Below are 22,802 nucleotides of genomic sequence, written 5' to 3' on the forward strand. Positions count from 1 at the left end.
GGAGCGGCTCGGGCCCCACAGCTGTGGGAGCGGCTCGCTTGGGCGAGCGATTGGTGCGGGGATCCTCTGCAGCCCCGTTAGATCCCACCCACCGCGCAGGTCAGGAGCCCTGAGAGGAAGCTTGCTCGCCCCCCGCCGTGCAGCCGGGCCGCGGGGAGCACGAGGGCAGGGCGCGGGTGTCTAGGCGCCGCCGAGGAGAAGGGAGCCGCTCTGAGGGCGGGAGCCCGGGAGAGCGCCTGGCGTTTTTATCCCAATGGCCATGGTCAAGCCTGGAAGAGTTGTTAGCGATAGTTTGAAAGGAAGACATGTCTGATAAGAACATAAGCAGTTTGGCCCCGGCGAGGAGTGTCTCAATAACACACTATTAAGTTGTGCAATGCCTGACAGCCAGCCAAGGGCTGAAGGATTCCCTTGTCTGTACTGAAAGCTACAGCAGCTGCTTGACAACAGGAAACAATGTGTAGTGAATGGAAACAGTGGGTGGTGCTGACTGAACAACTTCCCTTTACATCACTGCCCAAATAAGGAGCTTTAAAAATAACCTTTTCTATTACAGCCAGTCAGAACATCCCCCTGAAGTCTCAGGGTTCCTACCTCTTACAAGACAGAGTCATGAGAGAAAGAAGGCTGCAGTACAGGGGGCATGGGAACAGAGTCTCTGCAGGTAATGAAATCCCGATTGCTTCCTTCTGAACAATGAACGTACAGTGGCGTTTTTCTCTTCTTATCAGCTATGGTCAAAACAGAGTGGGGCGGGTGGGGGGCAGCACAGCAAATTAGGCCAGAGTCAATTAAGGGCACTTGTACCACTCAGGCATGTCTCCCTGATGAGGTCACTCTAATGAGTAACCAGGAGTTACTGGATGTAGGACTACTGTATACTGTATACACGAAGAGCTTGTTTCTCTTGATTCTTCGCCAGGCAGCCCAGGCACCAGTGCTGGCAGATAAATAAGCTGCAGTTTGAATGTTAATGGCAGTGTATCTTTAATTGATGTCCTCGAGGAGTCCGCCTTGGGACTGGCACTGGTGGCACTGGGGGGGCGGGGGTGGTCACTGGTAGTTTTACGAGACATTGATCCAGAATAGCTTTTATTTTCTTTATTAGTAGAAGTGGGAAACAATAAGGATGTTCTTGTCTGACATCTGATTGTTGTGTGCAGGATCTTTTAACAAGGTTCTGGAGGACAGCTTTTGCATCAGACTGACTTTCCAAGATTAGAGTATAAAAAAAAAAAAAAGAGAGAAGAAAAACCCTGCTAGATTAGGACAATATGAGTAGAGAGATCTGCAAGATAGGTGGGCCTTTAACTGGGGTAACCAGTTGGGTATTTTATCTTTGTGAGTGTTTCATTGCAGATTAACACCTGCACATCAGCATTAAATGAGGCAGTTTTAGAATGCATTAAGTCTGAGAAAATGAACACTAATGATTTAAGTTTCTTAATCCTTCTTGATGGAAATTAATAATGTCTGTGATATACCCAAAGGTGTAATCTGAACTGCAGACATGAATTGAACTCCTGCATGCAAATGTATGCTTTTTTATTTCATGTAAGAGGTTGCTGGAAAGGGTTGTGTGTTTTCTCAATTTTTTTAGCCATTGAGGTTTGGAATTTACTGTGCAGCTATCAGGAGAGTGTTTTGGCAATTCTGCCAAGTTAAACTCCAGCACGTGAAAATGATTGTGGCAGTTGACATGAAAATGTGTAGTGTGATCAACAGAATCCAAACTCATGGCTTGCTAGCTTTTACTGGACAGGTATCTGAACATTACTAGTGTCAGTAGGCAGGGACACTTTTTTAGTCTTCAGCATGTGGAAAGCAGGCCACCAGATACTTCGATATCCCTTCTTTGAATGGTCGTGTGCCTCTTGTTCTGATTCCTCTTGCTAGGTTTTTTGGGTTCCCTTGAGAGCATGAAGCAGAAGAGGCCTGTTAATGTTCATTGGAGGCTGTTGTGTTGGGCTTTGTTTACACAGCCTCAGCAGTTTAGAAACTTTACATTCTGTTTCCCACATATATATAGTATGGTCAGAATTGAGACTCCCTATAGGAATAAAACAGCAGTTTTTGTAGAAGCATAATGGGAGAATGGAAGCATCTCAGTTGTCATCTGACTGGATGGGTGGAGAAACCAAAACCACAATAGTAGCATTAATCGTAACCCCCACCGAGTTGGCAGCCTCAGCAGACAGGCTCAGGACTGAGCGGGCCCAGCCAGCAGGATCAGATTTCCTTCTCAGCCCCAGTGGTGATGCATAAGGGAAATGCATGTCTCCATCCTCTGTGCTCTCTGCTGTCTCTCTTCTGTGAGTAGAGGTCTTCTTTCTACAAGGCTCGTGACATGGCCTCTTCCTTCAGCACAAGATTCACTTTCGTCATTATTAAGGAAAAGGTTAGGGGGTGACTGGGACAGGGCTCATTAACAGGGAATCTGTATTTGTGTATCAAAGATGGAAAGCTAGCATTTCAGTTCTTAATTAAGTTCAGTGCTGGTGAAAGTGCAAGCAAGTTACAGTTGTCCTTGCAGCAATTTTCTACACATCCTCAGACACTCTCATATATATTGGTGCTTCCCCAGCCTCCTCCATTAGAAAATGTTCTGCACCTGTTGAACACACATTTATTTTCATGCCAATTTGCTGAAGTGTAAAGAAAGTGGATTGAATTACATTCACTGTTACAGATTAAAATAATCTTAATCCACAGTGGGTATATTTCTGATGTCTCAGTGACATTTATAGTGTATGGAAAAGGTTGAGGGGGGTGACTGGGAAAAGTTTGTATACAGATATACTCTTGGCCACCGCTGCATCTTTTGTATTCTCCATATTTTAACAGGGAGCTCCCACGAAATTTCTTTCCTTGCTCCTTAAATCTCTGTCCCAGCTATTTTTGTGACAGAGAAAATGGAGAAAGGGACTGCAGACACTGCTCATTTGTTTTCCCATGTAGGCAAAATCACGTTCTCATGACCATAACCAAGGAGACAGGCAGAATTGTGTGGTAGAGAAACTCAGAAATGTTTGGAGTTTACTCTTGAAAAATATACAGAGGCTTTCAGTAGAATAGCACAGTGTTCAGCATGTGTAGTTTGCAGTGTGCACGTGTGTGTGTATGAGATCATGCATATAGGACTTCTAGGGGGATATATAGGAATGAGTCCACTGAGAAAACGTTTTGAAATACCTTTTATTTCAAACATAAAAACTAAAAAAGCGCGACTGAGAAATATTTCCTGAGCTCACAGGATTAAAGCATCTCTATCTTGGATACTTTTAGCAGTAACCGGAGAGTGTAAGGATTTGTCAGGGTTTGGGAAATCACCCCAACCATCCATTTTAGTTTAGTGGCAGCTCTTTAGTAGGGACTCCTGGGAACTCCTTGCAGCGTGTCTCTGGTGAATTCCCATGGTTATGTTGGGCAAAGTCCTTTCTCACCGAAATAGCTCATTTACCTTTAATTTCATCAATGCTGCAGTCTTCACGTTCCTGCTGACTCTACTCAGAGGAGTATTGACTTTAGAACTCCTGGTTCCGTCTGGCTGCACCTGTTGAATTCAAATTGTATTTTGGTGGATTTGTTATTTCTAAATTGTCTTCTAGTGGTTGCTTTCTTAAAGATGGGCTCACACTTAAAATACATTCTGAAAAGGAAAGTAAGTAATTTGTTTTAATTTAAACACTGTTTTTATGTAGCATTAAGGCTAGGGACAAATTACACACAAACTGGTAGAAATGGTCAGAAGCCAGTTCAGATCTGTAACACAACACAAATTCAGCATGTTTAAACCACTTTCAAAATGGTCGAAACTGATTCAAGATAAATCTGGGTAGATGTAGTATCAAACTGATTTAAATCAGTTTATTGAACTTCTGTCCCAGATCCCATCCAGACTCAAGTTAACTCCCAGCATCCCGGGATGCTTTGCACCTCTCTCACAAACCCCTCCCTGGCAGGGTGGGTGGGCTGGCCTTGGCCCAAGCTGTCTGCTCCAGCTGAGCAGGGAGGTGTGCTGTAGTGCCTCCCAGCTTCTGGTTTGAGCCACTGCAGGCATGTGGCTGCATTTCTGAAATCAAAAGTAAATCCTGTTCACTTGCTTATCTGTTCAATCTATGCAGTTTAGACTAACCTGCAAAGATTTAATTGATTTAGCCCCAGGTTTTTTTGTCTGTCTTTACCCTAAAAAGGCTGCTTTTTAGTAGCTCTTTATGGCTCTGCTGGGATCTGCAGTCAGCTGGGACAGTTATGATGCTGGGGGCCTTGTCTATTCTTCCCCTCTGTTCTACTCAGCACGCTCACTGAGTTTTTCCTACCTTTAGTTTGTTAACCTGACCCCGTTGGAGTGAAAGATTCCTCATGTGTCCTCCCTCTCCCCGGCTAAGCTCTCCTGCTGAGACCACCTTGTAAGAGGTTGCCATCAGCCTTCTCACTGCTACTCAAATGAGAATTAACAAGCCAGTCATTCCCTTTGCCTGCTAACCAGGATCTCAGTCAGTATAATCGTTACAGTAATCAGATTTGTATCCAAATCTGCTCTAATTGCATCTCTGCATAAGTGAGTCTTTTAACACAAGTCAAAGACAGCCTTGCGTGTTAGGAAGAGCACGTGTTAAAGAGACTGGGAGATTTTTTTCACCCAATCAAAAGCACTCATGAGAATAAACGTTCAGCAAACCTTCACTCCCTACCACCTCTTAGCATTTCTGCTAGAAAGGTACTGACAGTATCCCAGACCATCCTTCCACCCCATAAGTCCAGGCCAGATGCAGATAGCATAGTATTGGCTTTCCCAGGTACTTGAACCTAACCATGCCCTCACCATGCTGTCCCATTTCTCTATGCAGAAAACTTTCCATAGCCACAGTGTGAGCAAGCTGTCCTTGCGCAAACAGGGTTATGTGCTCTTCAGAGCAGAGACTGATCTCTCTGCAAGGCAGAGGAAGATGAACTGAAGATTTTTTTTTTTTTTAAGTGTACAGAGCCAGCCGTGTTATATGGAAAATTTCTGAGAAGCTTTTTCCTGAGCCGGAGCAATAATAACGAATCTAGCTAAGACTGTCTAAATATATTCTTTCTAACTCCCTCTTTGCTGTTGCACAAAGCTTTCTGTATTGAGGCACTTTTCTTTTGGAGAATGTGAGTGAAAACCATTCAGCAGCTTTCATACAGGGGTCAGTGGAAGGAAAAGATTAGCAAGATCAAGTTGTACCCACACTTCAAAAATCGGTATTGCTTGAGCATCAGGGTCCTCGTTCCATGCTGTCTTGCAGCTTCTGCAGTCACTTACTTCTCGGCAGAATGAATGTAAAATGCTATGGCTGGTGTGGGTGAGTGAGGTAGCATTTTACATTCATTTTGCACAGATGTAAATAATGAGATGAGATGCAAGGCAGGGGAGAATCTGGCTTGGAGTTTTAAAGAGCACAAGTGCATCAGTTTAAGTGGCAAACTGTGGGTTCAGTAAATGCTGTTTTCAACCTTATAGTAAACTTTAAAGGGGGAGGCAAGGGGGGGGAGGGGCGGACCTAGAGTTTCAGGGCAAATGTGACCAGTTTTGGCAGCTCTATGACTTTTAGCTCCAAGTCCTCTCTTCTGCCGTCATCTGGCCCTTTCCCTGCCCCTCCTGCAGACCTTAAAAGATCTCCTAGAAAAATTCCCACGATCCAGGATTGCAGCATGGTTGTTCTGAAATGCTGGGGTCCATATTAATCTGGTGGACTAAAAGCAAATAGATTTGCAGGCTCTGGGATTCTTGGAGTTGTAGCCACAGATTGGCCGGGTCTAGCAGGATCTAGATGTTACATTTGGATTTTTAATATGTTACCCCAGGAAGCGGCAAGATTGGAGTGTGCCTGGTGCTCTGTGAGCAGACTTTGGGTGAAATTAAAGAAAATTAACAGGATCCAGGTCAATGCAAAGTGGATGTTTCCCCAGGAACCCAGATTTTAAATATACTAGCTCAATAAGCTCTTTTTACCATGCTCCTACATCCAGCCAGGAACCTCTATTGCCACATACCTTGTAGGGAGCACCAGAGGGAAGTACCACTCTTGTGTTTCTTGGCAAGTCTGTATTGCAGGATAAGTAGCTCACTTGCAGACCTCAGGAGGAATTGCTAAGTATACAGTTTCATATTATTTTCCATGAGAATTGTAAATAAGTTTTGAACCTTAGAGCCAGAGCAAACCCTTATTTTGTTGCCACTACAGGAGTAACTGATGATGAAACAGGCAGTTATTTTCTAAGTGGGTTTAGCTACAGAGAATGAGTGACACATACTTTAACAGTGGTTTGTACAACTATTTATGAGGCAGCAGGTACCAGGAGCCTAGAGTTATGTTCTGGGCTCTAAGTGTGGTCTTGTGGTTAAAGGCAGGCTAGGCAAGTGCATGATCTGGTGGTGTGGCAACGTAAGATTTGGATTTGACCTTGGTTCTGCCTCACCCCCTACCAGAAGTAAGCCTGCATAATTTCTTACTTATCTCATTTGCAAAATCATGAAAGATAGTGGCCTAATATGGTAGAGATGCAAGGATTTGTTTACTAGTATGGGCTGTGAAGTACGAAGAGTTATTAACAGCATTCAGGAGGTGAGCTAGAAGTAGGACTTCTGGGCCGTGTTCAGATGAGCACGGCTGTGTGTTATGTTCAGTTGTTCTCTGTGCTGCAAGGGAGTAGTACGGAGGGGTTTTTTGACCCCCAGATATCCAGGGGTCAAAAAAACCTGCCGAAAAAGAAAGCGGAGCAGCGCATGTGACGGTACTGTGTGCCACCTGAAGCTGGAACCTGGCTGGCTGGGGCCAAGCTCCACTGCCAGGCAGGCTCTGCACAGCAGCACAGCTACTGCTGTAGTCCCAGGAGGCCCCCAGGACCCCAGATAAGGCTACTGGGGCCAGCCCAGTGCTGGCCCTAGCCTCCTCTCCCCTACCCGGGGTAACTTGCTGTGTGGCACAGGCAAATCCCAGGGACAGCTAGTGGTAGTGCAAGGTGTGCTACCACTAGCTGTCCCCAGGGAACAAAATGTCCATGCACATCTGGACACGACCTTGGACACCTGGCTTACAGCCCATTGCTTCTTCCCTAGGCTGCAGGAGGGGGTGTATCTCTTATAAACTTTGCTTACTAGATATGCGGGTAGAGCTGCCAAGAGCGAGTGCCACATGCAATGCAGTCTTGACACTTGGCAGGTCTGTCAAAGCTCCAGGGTTCTGCATTTTGCTGTCTCACTCTGTAGGCTTACTTGCGGACTGCATCTCTGTTTCTTGTTAGTCCCTATTTACCTTTCACAAAGCCCCGAACTGCTGAAATTCCAGCCTGGTAGTGCCATCCCTTGTAGGAGCTATGGAAATGACTTCACATTACAAAACAGATCCCAGCATCAGTTGGGGAAAGAGCTGTATGAAAGGATGGATGATCAGGAAATAGCTTGTTTCTAGACCCATGTCTCTCACAAGAAATAATCCAAGGGAAGCAAAAAATGGAGCCAAGCCTGGAGCAACAGAACCGCTGGTAGATAGAATGGGTTTCATAGTTTTCCATGAGGCATCGCCGACTCTTTAAATAGCTACCCACAGGTTTCATTCACTTCCTCCTGCCCTTTATTCTATTTTCTTGTTTTTGTTTCCTTCTGAGGGAACACAGTAATCTTAATTGGAAAAAAATAAAGTAGAAAAAGTAAAGATAAGACAAAAATGGGAAAATTCAGGAGTTCAAATAAAAAATGTTTTTGCAAAGTTCATAGGCTTCCTAAAGTAGCATCTAAATAAAACAAAACACCGTACAGTTTCTCTCTTTTCAGCAAGATAATCACAGCCAAATTAGCACTCAATCACTGGTTAGTGTATCCAAGACAGTATCATCTTGAATGCAGGAGGATTGGAGTTGATGGAGGGCCAGATTCTCAGCTGGTGTAAATTTGCAGAGCTCCCCTCACATTACAAGTACTGTGGCTGTTTACACCAGCTGTGGATCTGGCACCTGTCCTTTAAAACAGAAAAGGAAAAAAATAGTACTGTTAACTGTCCTCATGTGTGCGAATCCCACCATTTAGGGAAAAGAATGATCCACTAGACTAAGCACTGCCAGACCGAGTTCTCCTGAGAAGGCTTGTGTTAGGAGAGGAGGGTTTTTTTTTTTCTTTTTGTACAAGGGGAAACAGGTGTTGGAAGTCTTTAATTGAAACTGAGCCAGCAACTTAGCATTGTACATTTATTTGTTTATATTTACATGATATTTTCCAGCTCAAATATAATAGGCTTTATAGCTTGTAGAGACAAAAATTAGGTTTTATTGGCTTATTCGTTGCCTTTTATAATAAAGTTCCTCTTTCCAAAAATTAGAGACCTTTGAATAAAATAGTGCAATGGAAGGTCAAACAAGAACCAAGAACAAACACCAGATCATAGAAAACATGGCACTTTCCTAAGCACAGAATGGCAGTTGAGTTCAGGTATTTCCCACCAGTCTGCTGGTAACACTCAAGTATTTCTTTTGTTTTTTCTCAGAGCTGAAGGAATAAAACCCCGAGAGAAACTTGCTTTTCCTTGGCTGAAGATCAAGGGAGATGGGAAAGTGCAGGTGCTTTAAGACAGACTTTGGCATGATATGGGTACAGCAGGGGTATAAGCTTCAAAAGATCTTTATCTTTTTTCCTAGCTCTCAGAGTTCAAGGCCAAAAGGGACCAGCATATCCATCTAGTCTTATCTCTTATATAAACCAGGCCAGGGGATTTCCAGCATTAAACTAACATGTTTTGGTTAAACTTGTGCGCCAGAGACTTGTTGTGTGAATGTGGGCAAGTCATTTCCCCACTCTGGCTTTATGAACATGGGAAGATTGGCCAGAGTAGATCCAGTAGGTAAACACTTTTTGCTGAAATAGGAATTACTTTAATTCTGGAACAGGATGTCCATAGTGGGCATTATTCTGGAATGGTTTATTCTGTAAAAACTCCTCCAGCCAGCTTCCCCAGGGAGACAAAGCCTGTGCTTCAACTTCCACATGGGGAAGCCAGGCTTCATTCACAACAGTTGGTAAAGTACTGCAATCCCAGGCTGGGGAGAGCTAGACATTATTTTTATGTTGTTTTACAGTGTGCAACAGTAACTAACTGCGGAAAACAGTTTGGAAAAAGATGCTAAATATAATTTCTTAATTGAGGGCCTAGTTGCAGCTGGCAGTTCCATGGATGCACACAGTATGGAGAAGGTCAGGAGCAGCCTTTTCACTACACTGTCTGTGCATGAACTAGCCTGAATTGTAGTTCACGAGCGCTTCACAGTGCAGGGACTGTTCCCTGTTAGCATCTGCATGTAAGCCACCCCAGGAGCTACAGCAGGGTGCAAGGCAATCCCTCCCCCCCCCGCCTCCCTAGCAGTTTGTAATTCAGTGGCACACACTGGCCCTTAAAATATAACAGCGTTGCATCACAAACGATACAGTGCCCTGAAGTGACATTGCTGTGTTTTGTGCTGTTGTGAACAGGAATGTTTATTCAGTAGAGACTTATTAAATCTATATCCTCAGTTTTCTCCACATTCACTGTAAATGGATGTTATACTCAGATATGGTGGAGGATTGAAGGAAATCATTATTGCCTAGCTGTTTTTGCCAGAGAACAGTCTGCTCTTTTGGTTTTATTGTACCATATGTGGGTCTTAGATCTTTAAAGAAGTTGAGGGAAAGTGCCAGTGATATGAATATTAACCGTGTCAGACTCAGCTTCCTTTTTCAGTAGGGTGACCAGAAGTGGCTTAAGCAGCTTTCAGAGCAAATAGTCAGAGTGGGTTTCTGCCTAGAAGGCCTTACAAGAAAGTTAAAGTAGTGCAACAAGTGTGAGAAAGTGAAACAAGAAGGCACATAATACTGATCTGGAGGTGACTAGGCGAGATCTCAGCAAGCAAAAAGCTAATTTAAATTTAAAAAGTGGATTTCTTTTCTTTGTATCAGCCTTTATGGGAGAAATTAATCAGTAGGACACTTTAAAGATGGTAAGGGTATTCACTGAACCTGAATCTACAAGGTTGCTTCTGACCCTACTTCTATGATTCTATGATTTGCTGAAAATTATCTTTTATTTTTGGTAAATGCTAAAAATGAGAAACTCTGCTTTATGCATAGAACTGCTGACTGTAACAGGCACATCTGCACCCCCAGGCTCTGTTCATTTGAATTAACAGAGCTGGAGTACCTGCAGCAAGGAGTTGTGAGGGTGTTACCGCATGTGCGTGTGAATGTGCATGTGAGTGAGGGAAAGCTGTGACAGAAGTACAGCTCCTGAGTCTAACTCATGGTATTTCACAGAAAGTGCCACATGTTAGACTGATCCTCCCGACCCAAGAGACATTAGCTGTTGGGCTGGGAGGGTGGGGGATTGGGATTCAGTTTGGAGCTGATCCAGGGGGAGAGGCTGCTTTTTCTCTGCAACCTCATCTCCTGGCTTAACCCCTACCCTCACCCCCAGCTCCTGTAATGTCTCCTGTGTCTCAGGGTGGGAGGGGGAGAAGGCAGGGAAGGGAGGTCTATTCTGGGGTTTCCCCAGCCATGCTGGAGTGGGGTTGTAGGTGGATTGGAGCTGCCTCCACGAACCCAAGGTTGTGTCCAGATGTGTTGGTGTGTGTGTGTGGGGGGGGGGGGTCCAATCTACCTGCCCCACCCTCCAGTGCCAGCTGGGCAACCCCCAGAACAAGCTTCCTTTGCCCTCCCCCCCCTTCCATTCTGGAAATGGTGCTGGGAGCAGCGCTGGGCTGCATCAACTGAGCCCTGCTCCTGGTGTAGTGCAGGCAGAAATTAATGAAGATGCTTCACTTTGGAGTGCCTTCATCTGAACCCCCATTGTCACAGGACTGTGCCCTTTCAAAGCAGCCATGCACTTGTGTTTGGTCAAGGCTTTAGAGCACTTTCAAGAGTCAGATCGGGAGAAAATTGTTACTTCTGTCTGCACCTGGAATGTGCCAAAAATGCAGGCATCATTTCATCTGGGAGTGTCTTGCTTAGACAGGAAACTGCAGCTCTGTGTGTTATAGGATTCAAATACTTAAATAAATTAAATTGCTAAGGGAGAGTTATTTTTCTTTTTGTGTGGTCCTTGGATATGTACTGCTTCTATGGTAGTTTTATGTTAGGGACAAAATGCCCTTCACATTGGTGCTTTGGTCCATACCTGTTTGGTAAAATAGATTGTCTATAATGTGTGGGAAACTGCTGTTGAAAGACTGTTATTGGTGACCCATTACACTTAAGTTCACACATGTGTCTGTATGTATATATGTGTGTGTTTATACTGTATGTATACACAGTTACTGATCTGTAGTGGATTCTAATTCAGTTTATACCTGGCATGTAAGAGATGGGCAAGGGATTGATGTGGGGGCTCTTTCTTTGCCAAGTGTAGGCACCAGTGCCTGTGCTATTCCAAGGCTTCAAAATGATGGTTCCTGGTGTTGGAGATTAGCTGTTTGATCTGTATGTAAGAGGGTTTGTGTGTGTGAGAGAGCAAGTGCAGGGGATGTTTTCCATTTAACGGTGCTATTTCTGGCACTGCTGCTTTTTCTATAATCACTGTGGAACCTGTTATACTCTGGAGTTCATCAAGTACCTGCTTGGTTGATGGGGAACAGGGCAGGCCCTATGAGGAGAGGCTGAGGGACCTGAACCTGTTCAGCCTCAGCAAGCGGAGGCTGAAGGGGGATTTGGTGGCTGCCTACAAACTTGTTGGGGGAGATCAGCAGCAAATAGGAAGGGCCCTATTCCCCCCCCAGTAGCACCTGGGGTGACGAGGAACAATGGCCAGAAGCTGCTGGAGAATAGGTTCAGGTTAGAGATTAAGAGGCACTATTTCACTGTTAGGGTGGCTAGGATCTGGAACCAACTTCCTAGGGAAGTGGTCATTGCTCCTACCTTGGGTAAATTCAAAGAGAGGTTGGACAAACACCTGTCTGGGGTCGTGTGATCCCAGCATGTACTCCTACCAGTGATGGGGGTGGTCAGACTAGATGATCTGTTTAGGTCCCTTCTGACCCCAAACTACTATGAAACTATGAAAGAAAACACTGTAAATTCTTCTAGGGAGAAATATGTTTAGCAAGTGGCCATGATACTGATTTCAGAGGGGCCAATGTTAATTGGGAACAGTATTTTCAGGAGATTTTTCCTGGCTGCATTTATAACGGAATCAAGAAACAGCTAAGTCACTGATGGGAAATAGCATCCAAAAGCACCCAAATGGATTAGAAAGGGGCTGTTTTGTGTTTGGACTCTTCAGTGCTGAGCTGTTATCTTGGTACTTCAGAACATTTAAGTAAGATGGGGTAGGGGGATGTGGAATCTTTTAACTGATAGCTAAAAGAAGAAAGGAAAAAGCTTGTGTATCTAAAGTCATGTGCAAAAAAGTGACACATTCAGTCTTAAATTAGGGAAATACTAGGACTTAAAGGCTCAGTCTGTTTAGCAAAGTATTACTTTGGGCTCTATTAGCTTAGGCTACTGTGGGCGTGTCCACATGTGCTTTTACACATGCCTAAACTTAATGCACATTTGCCTACATATGCAAATATTAAGGTACATTAATGCAGTGTGCAAACTGACATACACACCGTTAATGTGCCTTAACACATCTACACGTGCATTAAGGTGCTTTAGCTATTCTCACCTCACCTAAATTTGATACCTGCTCTTGCAGGTATCAAATTTAGGCATGAATAGCCTAAAATCACCATTTTTTAGGCACATTAAGGGCTCACACGTGTAGACTTATGCACCTTAAAAATAGTAATGTGCCTTAAATTGGCACTTTGTGGGTGCACCCTGTATGTCTAGTGGGCTAGAGTAGTGGTCTCCAAAGTGGGGCGCACAAGACGATCCACTGGGGTGTGGGAAGAAAATATTAGAACTTCTATTTATATTTATATTTATATAAATATACATATATTGGGGGTGCATGCTCAACAATTTTTTACTGATAGGGGTGCACGATCAAAAAAGTTTGGAGACCACTGGGCTAGAGGGGTGGATGTCCTGCCCAGCTGTAACCACCAGTGGCCTTAGTGGGGTAGAAGGAGCATGGTTTCACTTTGTGGGGGATGAACAGATTTAGGAAGGCTGCATGCTGTGATACTCAGCTCCCAGAATACTTTGTGTCTGCCACTGTGCAGCAAAGATTGGCAGGCAGGATGGAGCCAGTGCATGAGCCATCAAGCATTTATTCCATGTCCATGGAGTCCATTGTTGTGAGCTTGCAGTAATAGGTGGTGGAAGGCCAGAGCTCAGTCCTCCCAAATGCGGGGCAGTGAGTAGGACCACAAGGCAGCCCAGCCACAGGCTTCGGGCGGCTGCAGCAGGGGTGAGGAGGGGCTCATACATAGTCACGATTGTAGCCCGGCACATGGATCACTAGCTGCACAGCACAGCTGGCAAATACCAGTTGATTCTGTGAAGGAGAATTGGCTGGAGGTGGGGGGCAGATTGAGGTTCTCGCAGTAGGGGAGGGAACGAGACAGGAGCAGGGGCTAGGGTGAATAGTGTTCTGGCTGAGCTGGCTAGTGGGACAGTCAGAGCCCAGGTGGCTTGTCGAGTGATGCAGGGGGGTTCCTGCTGCTGTGCACACCCTGGCGGAGGCCTGGGGGGCACGTTACCCCTGCATTTGTGTGTGGGGTGAAGGCGGCTACCACTGGGCTGTGCCACACCCCCTGCTTGCCTAGCGGTAGGACACGTGGCATTGCACCGCTCTTTGGACAGCTCCAGTGGGATGCAAAGCACAGCACACAGCTGCAGCCGCCTCTGCCCCGTGCACAGATCAGGGTGCCCTCTGGGCTCAGCCCTCCCAAATAATTTTTTCTCCCTCTGCCTATGCTTGCATAGTAAAAGAATGACTCTGTCCAGGGGTGATGTGTAGGGGGTGCACGCAGGTGCACATGCACCTTCTGAGCATAGTGGTCCACCCCCTACAAAAAGGTGCCGCCAACACTGCCAGTGGCACCTGCGGGCAGTCGCTGCTTCCCACCCCCTTCCTCCCTGCTGCTAACACTGCCAGTGGCCTCTATGGGTGGTTGCCGACCCCCCCCGCCAGCGCCGGTGGCATCTGCAGGAGCTCCCACTTACGCCTGCCACACTCCCTCCTTCTGCACCCCCACCCCCAGCCGCCAGGAGCATGCGTCATTCATGACAGTGTTGTTGCTCCTGAGTCTTGACATAGAGAAGATTATTGTCTCCATCTTAGCTCTGGACAGACTCACTCATGGATGGCATACATGCATAAGCTTTCCTCTGTGGCCAGGGTTTTGCAACTTGTATAATGCTTTTTAATCAATAACCATATAGAAAGGAGGACCGGGATCTAAACTGGATGTGCAGTTGTATACGCTAGTATCTGGTTTATTTAACGCGAAAGCCAGTTTCTTGCAAATTCACATGCCAAAAGTTCAAAGCAGGCTGGCTATTCATTCTGCTGCTTCTGTTGATTCCTGATGGGTGTGGTCTGCTGGCTCCTATCACAGTCAGTGTCTCTGCTGGGCACTCCTGCTTCTTTTTCACAATGTCTATGTCAGGAGAAATACCCATGGCATGCTGTGCTGGTGGCTTTTCTCATCAGAACAGCAGGGGCATCACAAGTAACAATAAGCACTGCTGACACCTTCAGTACAGAGTGTAACTCAATGGGGGCCAACTTCTTTGGCAGACGTGCCTCAAATTAAGCCATAGCATCCCCATGTGCCATTCTGATGCCCCTTACCTTGCTCAGACTGCTGCTCTGCTTTCCACTCTCTGCCCAGTTTGCCACGTGCCACACACCAGCTACCCGTGCCACTTGCCACAGGTTGGCTACCTCTGGTGTAACTGGTAGCTCAGCTTCTTTCTAGTGATAAAGCTGGCAGGATTCCGTTTTCAAAACAGGAAGCGTTCCAAGGAACTTCAAAACCTGTTTTACAGAAATAACATAAAACAGTGGTCTCACCCGCTTACTTGGGGCCGCTACAGTGTTGATGAACCCTGATACTTCTCACAAGTGCCAGATATTAGCCCTGGTTCAAATAGTCTGAGCAAGATGATTTCTGTAATTCCTCCTGTGTAAAGGTGGTATCTATCTTTTCGTCCTGCCTTAATCTATTTTGTGATATTGTTATGCCCTGTCATGCAGTTGCCAAGGACCAGCCTAGAGGTTGGTTATATTCTATCTTTTTTTTAAGAGCATAGGAAGAAAGTGAGAGGCTGGATCAGACCAGGGATTCCTCTAGGTTAGTATCCCATCTCCGGCAATGACCACTTTTCAGAGGTATCAGACAGAAGGCAAGGTAGAGGCACACATTATAGACTAACTGAATTGGAGATGAATTAATTTTTGTGACCCACAGCTTTCTTCATCAGATTCTGTGAAAGAACAGAGGTATCAGAGGAAGGCACAAGAAACTCCTAGTGGCTAGATATTAGGCTGGTGAGGGGACTCCAGGTCCTCGACCACCTGGGTGATAGTGATCATCACTTGCTGGAATTTGCCATCTAGTGCAGGGTGTCAAGGGCCTGGAGCAAGGCAGTAGCCGTAGACTTTAAGAGGGCCAACTTCAATGAGCTGAGAAGATTAGTGGGAGAGGCACTAGGGTTCTGGGAGAGTAGGGGAACTGGGTGCCCAAGATGAGTGGTTGTTTCTTAAGGAGATGATACTCAGAGCCCAAGGGGTGACAACAAGAAGCAAAGGGGGCAAGAGTGCCCAAAAGCCCCCCTGGCTCACCAAGGGCATTCATGAATGCCTGATTGCCAAAAAGGAGGCGTACACCCAGTGGAAGGGAGTGGCTATTACCGAAGAAGAGTATATCTCCACCGCTCGGGTCTCTGGGCGGGGGCTGTTAGGAAAGCTAAGGCAGATATGGAACTAGGGCTAGCATCAAGGATAACAAAAAGTCCTTTTTAAATACATAGGGAGAATGAAGAAGGCCCCGGGTAATGTGGGGCCCCTGCAGGATATGCTTGGCAATCTGGTGGTCGCACCAGAGGAGAAAGCAAACCTCTTTAACAATTTCTTCACCCCTATTTTATTGTGCAGGGACCAGGACTCCCCTACCGAGATTCATGAGGGACTTGGGAGAAACTCTGCCAAGCCTAGGGTCAGGGAAGACCGGGTTAGAGAACTTCTGGAGGTGCTGGATGTGTTCAAATCAGCAGGTCCAGATGCTCTTCACCCCAGGGTGTTGAGAGAATTGGCAGGGGTTATCGTGGGGCTCCTGGCATGGCTTTACGAGCACTTGTGGTGCTCTGGCCAGGTGCTGGACACCTGGAAGGAGGCCAATGTGGTTCCCATCTTTAAAAAAGGGAAGAGGGAGGGCCCAGGCAACTATAGGCCCGTTAGTCTTACTTCAATCCTGGGGAAGCAATTTGAGAAGATTATCAAGGAGCACATCTGTGATGGGCCAGCAGTGGGGATGATGCTCAAGGGCAACCAGCACAGTTTCATTAGAGGCAGGTCAGACCAACCTGTTTGCCTTCTATGATCACGTCACAAAATCACTGGATGCAGGTGTCACAGTGGATGTAGTCTTTCTGGACTTCAGGAAGGCCTTTTACACTGTCTCCCACTCCATTCTCATTAAAAAGCTAGGTGCCTGTGGCATTGATGCCTACACAGTCAGATGGATTGCAAATTGGCAGAGGGGTCATACTCAGAGTGGTGGTGGATGAGTCATTTTCGACCTGGAGGGAAATGGGCAGTGGGGTCCCCCAGAGCTCGGTTCTTTGGCTCACACTGTTCAATTGCTTTATTAGTGACTTGGACGATGGGGTGAAGAGCAGCCGGTTTAAATTTGCAGATAACACCAAGATTTGGGCTGAGGTGGGCACGCTAGAAGGGAAGGACAGATTACAGCAGGACCTGGACAGGTTACTGGGGTGGGCAAATAAAAATAGGATGGGATTCAATACAGACAAGTGCTGGGTGCTTCACTTGGGCAGTAGGAACCAGCAGCATACCTATAGGCTGGGGAACTTCCTTCTCGAAAGCACCGTGGCAGAAAGTGATCTTGGAGTCATTATTGACTCCAAGATGAACATGGGCCGACAACGTGAGAACACGGTCAGTAAGGCCAACTGCACCTTGTTGTGCATCCACAGATGCATCTCAAGTAGGTCCAAGGAGGTGATCCTCCTCCTCTATGCAACGCTGGTCAGGCCGCAGTCAGCGTACTGCGTCCAGTTCTGGGCCCTGCACTTCAGGAGGGATGTGGACAACATTGAGAGGGTCCAGAGGAGGTCACTCACATGATCTGGGGACAGCAGGGCAGACCCTATGAGGGGAGGCTATGGGACCTTAACTTGTTCAGCCTGCACAAGAGAAGGCTGAGGGGGGGACCTGGTGGCCATCTATAGACTTAATAGGGGGGACCAGTGGGGTTTGGGAGAGACCTTGTTCCTCCGACCACCTCCTGGAGTAACGAGGAACGACAGCAGTAAGTTGCTAGAGAGTAGGTTTAGACTAGACATTAGAAGCCACTACTTCACAGTCGGGGCGGCTAGGATCTGGAACCAACTTCCAATGGAAGTGGTGATGGCTCCTACCCTGCAAGTCTTTAAGAAGAGACTCGACGTTTACCTGACTGGGGTCATTTGGGCCCAGTTTTCTCTCCTGCCCAGGACAGGGGTTCGGACTGGAAGATTTACAAGGTCCCTTCTGACCCTACATCTATGAATCTAGGGGTGTGTGAAATGGATTTGGATTCAGCCCGAATGGACAGTGATTCAGTTTGCTGATTCAGATCACTGTCCCTGATTCGATTCAGCTGAATCCAGGTCTGAAGATTTGATGCTGATTTGGACAATCAGGAATTGGGACATAGACACAGCTTTAAATGTTTTTTCTACATACCTCGAAGTATCTGGCGCAGCTTGTGAATGCTGTGATGCTCGGACAGATGGAATGTCCCACAAGACCATGGTGGGGTCCCCGTGTGCTCAGTGGTGAACCTGGAAGTGGACTGGAAGTGCTTCTGGTCCACTTCTGGGTCTGCTGCCAAGCACGCTGGGGAGTCCCCCACGCTCCTGTAAGATGCTCCATGCACCCCAGCATCACAGCATTCACGAGCCCCTGCTGCCTAGTGGTATGTAGAAAAAACATTTAAAGCTTTGTCTATGTCCAAATCACCAAATCTTTCCAAATCTCTCTGAATCAATTTGGAAGGTTCAGATTCAATTTGGAGAGATTAAAGGGTCATCTGATTAGATTCAGATTTGGAGATTTGGCCACCAAATTGGGCCAAATCTCTGCCGAATCAAATCAGGAACCAAAGCTTTGTACAGCCCTACTAGATATAGGACAAGGTTGTTCATAGCCTACTTACTACTCTTTGCTATCCTTACCATTTATTTGCTAGTTATGATCTGTGTAGAATCTAGAGAGTGTGAGGGGCTGTACAGAGAAATAAAAACAGAGATTGCAATCAGAGATGGAGATCAAAGGGAAGGAAGCATATAGGCAGGGGAAGACAAAGAGTTACAATAGTCAGATAAGCTGGGTTGCTTTGCTTGTAGTGTGTATTTTCTATATGGTGCTTGAGAGTGCTTTTTTTTACTGGAAACTGTGGAGAGGCTAATACCGGAAAGAGGAAAGGAGGTTTCATCTGTGTTATACATATTTGATGTTTTGCAAGTATGCATTTTAATAAATGCTTTAATAAGTTACTCAGACCAGCCTCTTATTTTGTTTTCAGATCTCTGGAGACATTCTGTTTGCTTAACACTCTTAATGTCTTTACAGTGTGCTACAAATGATTTATTATTATTGATTTACATAGCACCCAATACAGGCACCAAGGCAGTAGTATGAAATATGAGTCTTACACAATCACTTCATCCACCATTGAAACAGAGCCTCCTCTGATTAACAGGAGGGCGGAAAATAGGATTGACATATTCATGCAATGCACTGACCTGTGGCATTTAATTATTTATTGAGCTTTTAATTTGGAGTCCATCACTGGTTTTGTTTCCTGTGATTTCCTAGAGTACTTGGTTGTGCTGGGAAAGGAAGCATCAACACTCAGATAAGGAATGGCCATTTGCTGGCCTATATCAAGGGCTGCTTGGAGGATTCTGATTGTTAACTTTTTAAATCCTAGCTCTGGCCATGATCAGATGGCTATGAGCATCTGCAATGCCCAGTGAACTCCTTGGTTGTTTCAAGTGTTCCCAATTCCTCAGATTCAGGCTCTGATACTTGGGGTTTCTCTAGTTCTTGGGACATTTTTCACCTAATAAATTCCCTACCACTGTGGATGCCTTGGGGATTAACAGCTGTTTAGTCTCTTCTGACTAGCACATGTAGTGGTTTAGTTTTCTAAACCTTGAAATGCTTTGGTTTCACAAAAAGGTTGCCAGGTTTGGTGTGGTGGGGTAGCTTTGTGAAAGTAAATGGCCTGCAGTGTTCAGAATGTCAGACTAGATAGTAAAATGGACCTTCTTGGCCTCAAATTCTGTGAACATATGAAACACCTCTAGAGTCATGTCTGGCCTGGCAATTGGTGAAATGGTCTGGGGTACAGTGATCTGCCTTTATAATCCTAGTTCATTGGGTGATTTTGAGTAAATCACTTCCCCAAGCATTTTGCCACCTGTACATTGGGAAAAAATGATGTTTGCTCATCTTTTACATAGAGCTTTCCAAAGTATGGAAAAAAGGAATTAGATGTGAAGGACAGCAGTAATAGTGACAAATGCTGATGATCAATCTTCCCTTGGATAAAAGGGACATTTAACATGGAACTTTCACTTCGACCCAGGCGAACTTTTATAATCTTTTCTCCGATGCCTGATGGAGGGTGTTTGGCCGAAAGCTTGCAATTAAAGACATATTTTCTTGGTGTAATAAAAGACATCACCTCTACCATGAGCCCTGATTGATTTAAAATTGAAGGTTGGCATCATTTGCAAAAAAAAAAGTCTGTTTTACTAGTAGACAAGGCACTCCAAGAGAAATATGTTGTCCATTTAAAATGTTGTTCCCAAGGAATGGGGCTGATGCCTTTTTGGAATTTTCACTCTACTCCTCCACTCCGCTCCTAAGAGGGCTGTATATTAGGTTAAGATAAGTCTGGGCTGAAAAAGTCAGAGCTGTAACTCAAAAAGGCCCCAAAGTTAATTTCAGACTTTGGGTCTAGTTTTAGGCCTATTTCTGTCAATGGCAAGGTAAATACACGAGACCAACTGTAGACGGATAACATTTTAATCCAAGGGTGCTCAATCCTTGGCCTATGGACCAGATCTGGTCCCCAGTGCTGTGTCATCTGGCGCACAGAGCTCCCCTCAAGTCTGGGGGGAACCCTGTAGGCCATGACTCTGTGCTCTAGATTATGTGCACCGAGCAGCTCAGGGCCTGATGCTGGCACACGGGGGGCCAGGTGGGAGCAGTGCAGGGCCCAGAGCCCAATCCTGGCATGCAGGACTGGGAGGGAGTGTTGTAGGACTTTGGGGCCCAATCCTGGCATGCAGTGCCAGGCAGGGGTGACATAGGGTCCCAGGGCCCAATCCTGGGGTGAAGGTGTCAGCATGTGGCCCAGTCTGGACTCACAGATAGGCTCCATGCCATTCATCTGGCCCACACAGCCAAAATCTTGAGCATTGTTTTAAAATAATTAAATATTTTGCTATTTGTTTTTCTCTTCCTTTTAAAAGTTGTAGCTTTAGCTTGATAAGCTCTGTTTGCTCAAAATACACATTGTTCTGCTCAGCCCAATGATGGGAGGGAATTGATGGGAATCACCACGATAAAAATAGAATGAAATACCACGTAATAATTTGCAGAGAATTAAATGTAGTACCTGAACTACATTGTTGACATCTGATCACTAAATAGCCAACAGTGACTTTCCGAATCAAGAGAAAAACATTGGTTCAATTAGCTTGTTTTTTATATTTTTTCAGTCTGTAGCAGACAGGCCAATTATGTTCAGTATTTTATAGAGAGGCATGCTTGCTGTCCTCTTATGAGTCATTTTTCCACAAGAATTTTGACGCATGTAAAATATAACCCCTTTAGTGTATTTTAAGGTAGATGGTAAATCTCACACAGGAAGTATATTTTCTATGCTTTGCACCCTTTTGTTTGCTGTTCCAGAAAATGAAAGTTTCCTTAACTTTCAGCCACCTGTGGCATGTGGGCAAGGCTTGTGGGCACAGAGTGACAGAGAGACTTTGAATATTCACAGATTCCAGTTCTGATCCAAATGATAAACCTTCCTTGGGAGGGGTTTTTCTGATAGTCTTTAGGATTGTGATTACAGATGCTAGAAATTGAAGAGAGTGCCATTGAAATGTTCCTGCCTCACAAAAGGAGAGTTTGCCATTACACAGTACGTAGTGCATTGTCTAGTATAGTCTCAAATGATGGGGCTGCAACCACCTGCTACAACCTTTGTTAAGGTTTTTCCTGATATTCAGCCACCATTTTGCTTTACTCAGTATTACCCCATTAGACCTAGATATATCTGCAATAGGTAGCCTGGGATATTTCTTCTTTCTGCTTAGTGCCTTCACTCTTCAGATATTTGTAGACAATTAGCCAGCCTCTAATAGTCATTATTTAGTGAAGTTACTCTGCATGTTTTTAGCTCTTTCCATATACCCTCATAAATTAAACTCACTGACTCTGTTTCTCTTAATTTGGTGCAATGTTTCTGGTACCAGACACCTGGAACTGAACACGGTGTTATTTTCATTGTACTGATTTTCAGCAGAGCACTTGCTGAATAGCTTCATAGGCTTGAGACAAAAATGCACGTTAAGTTTAATTTAAATAACAGGAGTGAAAACGTTCTGTGGAAAGAGGTACCAAAAACACCCCTGAAAGAACAAAGTAATTGCCCTACAGAATAACTTCCTTTTCTGCATTGTTTTCTGTTTGCATCAGCTATTTGTCTACTTCAGGGTGTGCATTTGTGGTTCCTTTGTGTGTCATCCAGCAAAAGCGCAGCAGAATTTCTCTGTGCTTAAGGGAATTACTGCTTTACTCTGGTGCATACAAATAACAACTGTGCTCTGTACAAATTGTCTGATGGTTCCTTGTCATGGTTTAAATTTAAACCTTTTGGTAATTTCCTAATGATTTATTTGAACAATACATTTTTTTTTGCAGTTCTTCAGGTAAAAAAAACTTAAGGAATGTGCCTGGCATAGTAATTGCTAACATCTGAGGTTGCTTTGAAAAGAGAGTCAGGAAATTGTGATAGATCATGATATTCAGTTTTGAAGTGTGGCTTTCATTTACTTCCATACATTCAATACTTCAATAAATTGTCAAATTTATTCACCAGTCAGGAGTTTGAGTTATCAGACTATTAATTGTGACAAAACTTGTTTTTAGGCCAAACAAATTAAGAGATTTATGCTCAGCATACTAAACTAGGACCAGGAGGGTGCATCTACACAAGACATTTATTGCAGAGCTGACTAATTAGCTCTTCAGTAAAACAGCACTGTCTACATGTGTTACCTTATTAGGTCACAGTAGACAAATGCTGCCACAGGGTAGTCTAGTTAAATACAAGTACTATGGCAGTATTGGTTCATGCACTGCAATGCACGTGTAGATGGTGATGGGGCTGACTGGGGCACAAGGGTGCTTCAGTGTGGGGCTAGCCAGCAGGAAGCCCCCACATTGAAACACCTTTGTGTCCCCACCACCCACTCTACAGCAGCTGGAGGTGTGTTGGAGCAGCCCTTGGTTGGCGGGTTAACCCCTTGGGTCTCCTGCTAGCTAAGGCTGTTCTGACCGGGCTCCGTGTGTTGCATACAAATAAACACAGTGCTCCAGGGTGGTTCCCGC

General features: G+C 45.2%; 1 protein-coding gene across 1 annotated transcript in view; it reads left to right on the plus strand.

The window, feature by feature from the left end:
• Positions 1-288: 288 nt before the first annotated feature.
• Positions 289-22,802, plus strand: part of HIVEP3 (human immunodeficiency virus type I enhancer binding protein 3) — a 192,899-nt gene continuing 170,385 nt past the window's right edge. The window contains exon 1 of the mRNA XM_019548035.1: positions 289-664. The gene's annotated coding sequence lies outside the window, so the exon portion shown is untranslated. The remainder of the gene's footprint in view (positions 665-22,802) is intronic.

This window comes from Crocodylus porosus, unplaced genomic scaffold (assembly GCF_001723895.1).
Source record: "Crocodylus porosus isolate Cpor-Errol unplaced genomic scaffold, CroPor_comp1, whole genome shotgun sequence".
Taxonomy (NCBI): Eukaryota; Metazoa; Chordata; order Crocodylia; family Crocodylidae; genus Crocodylus; species Crocodylus porosus.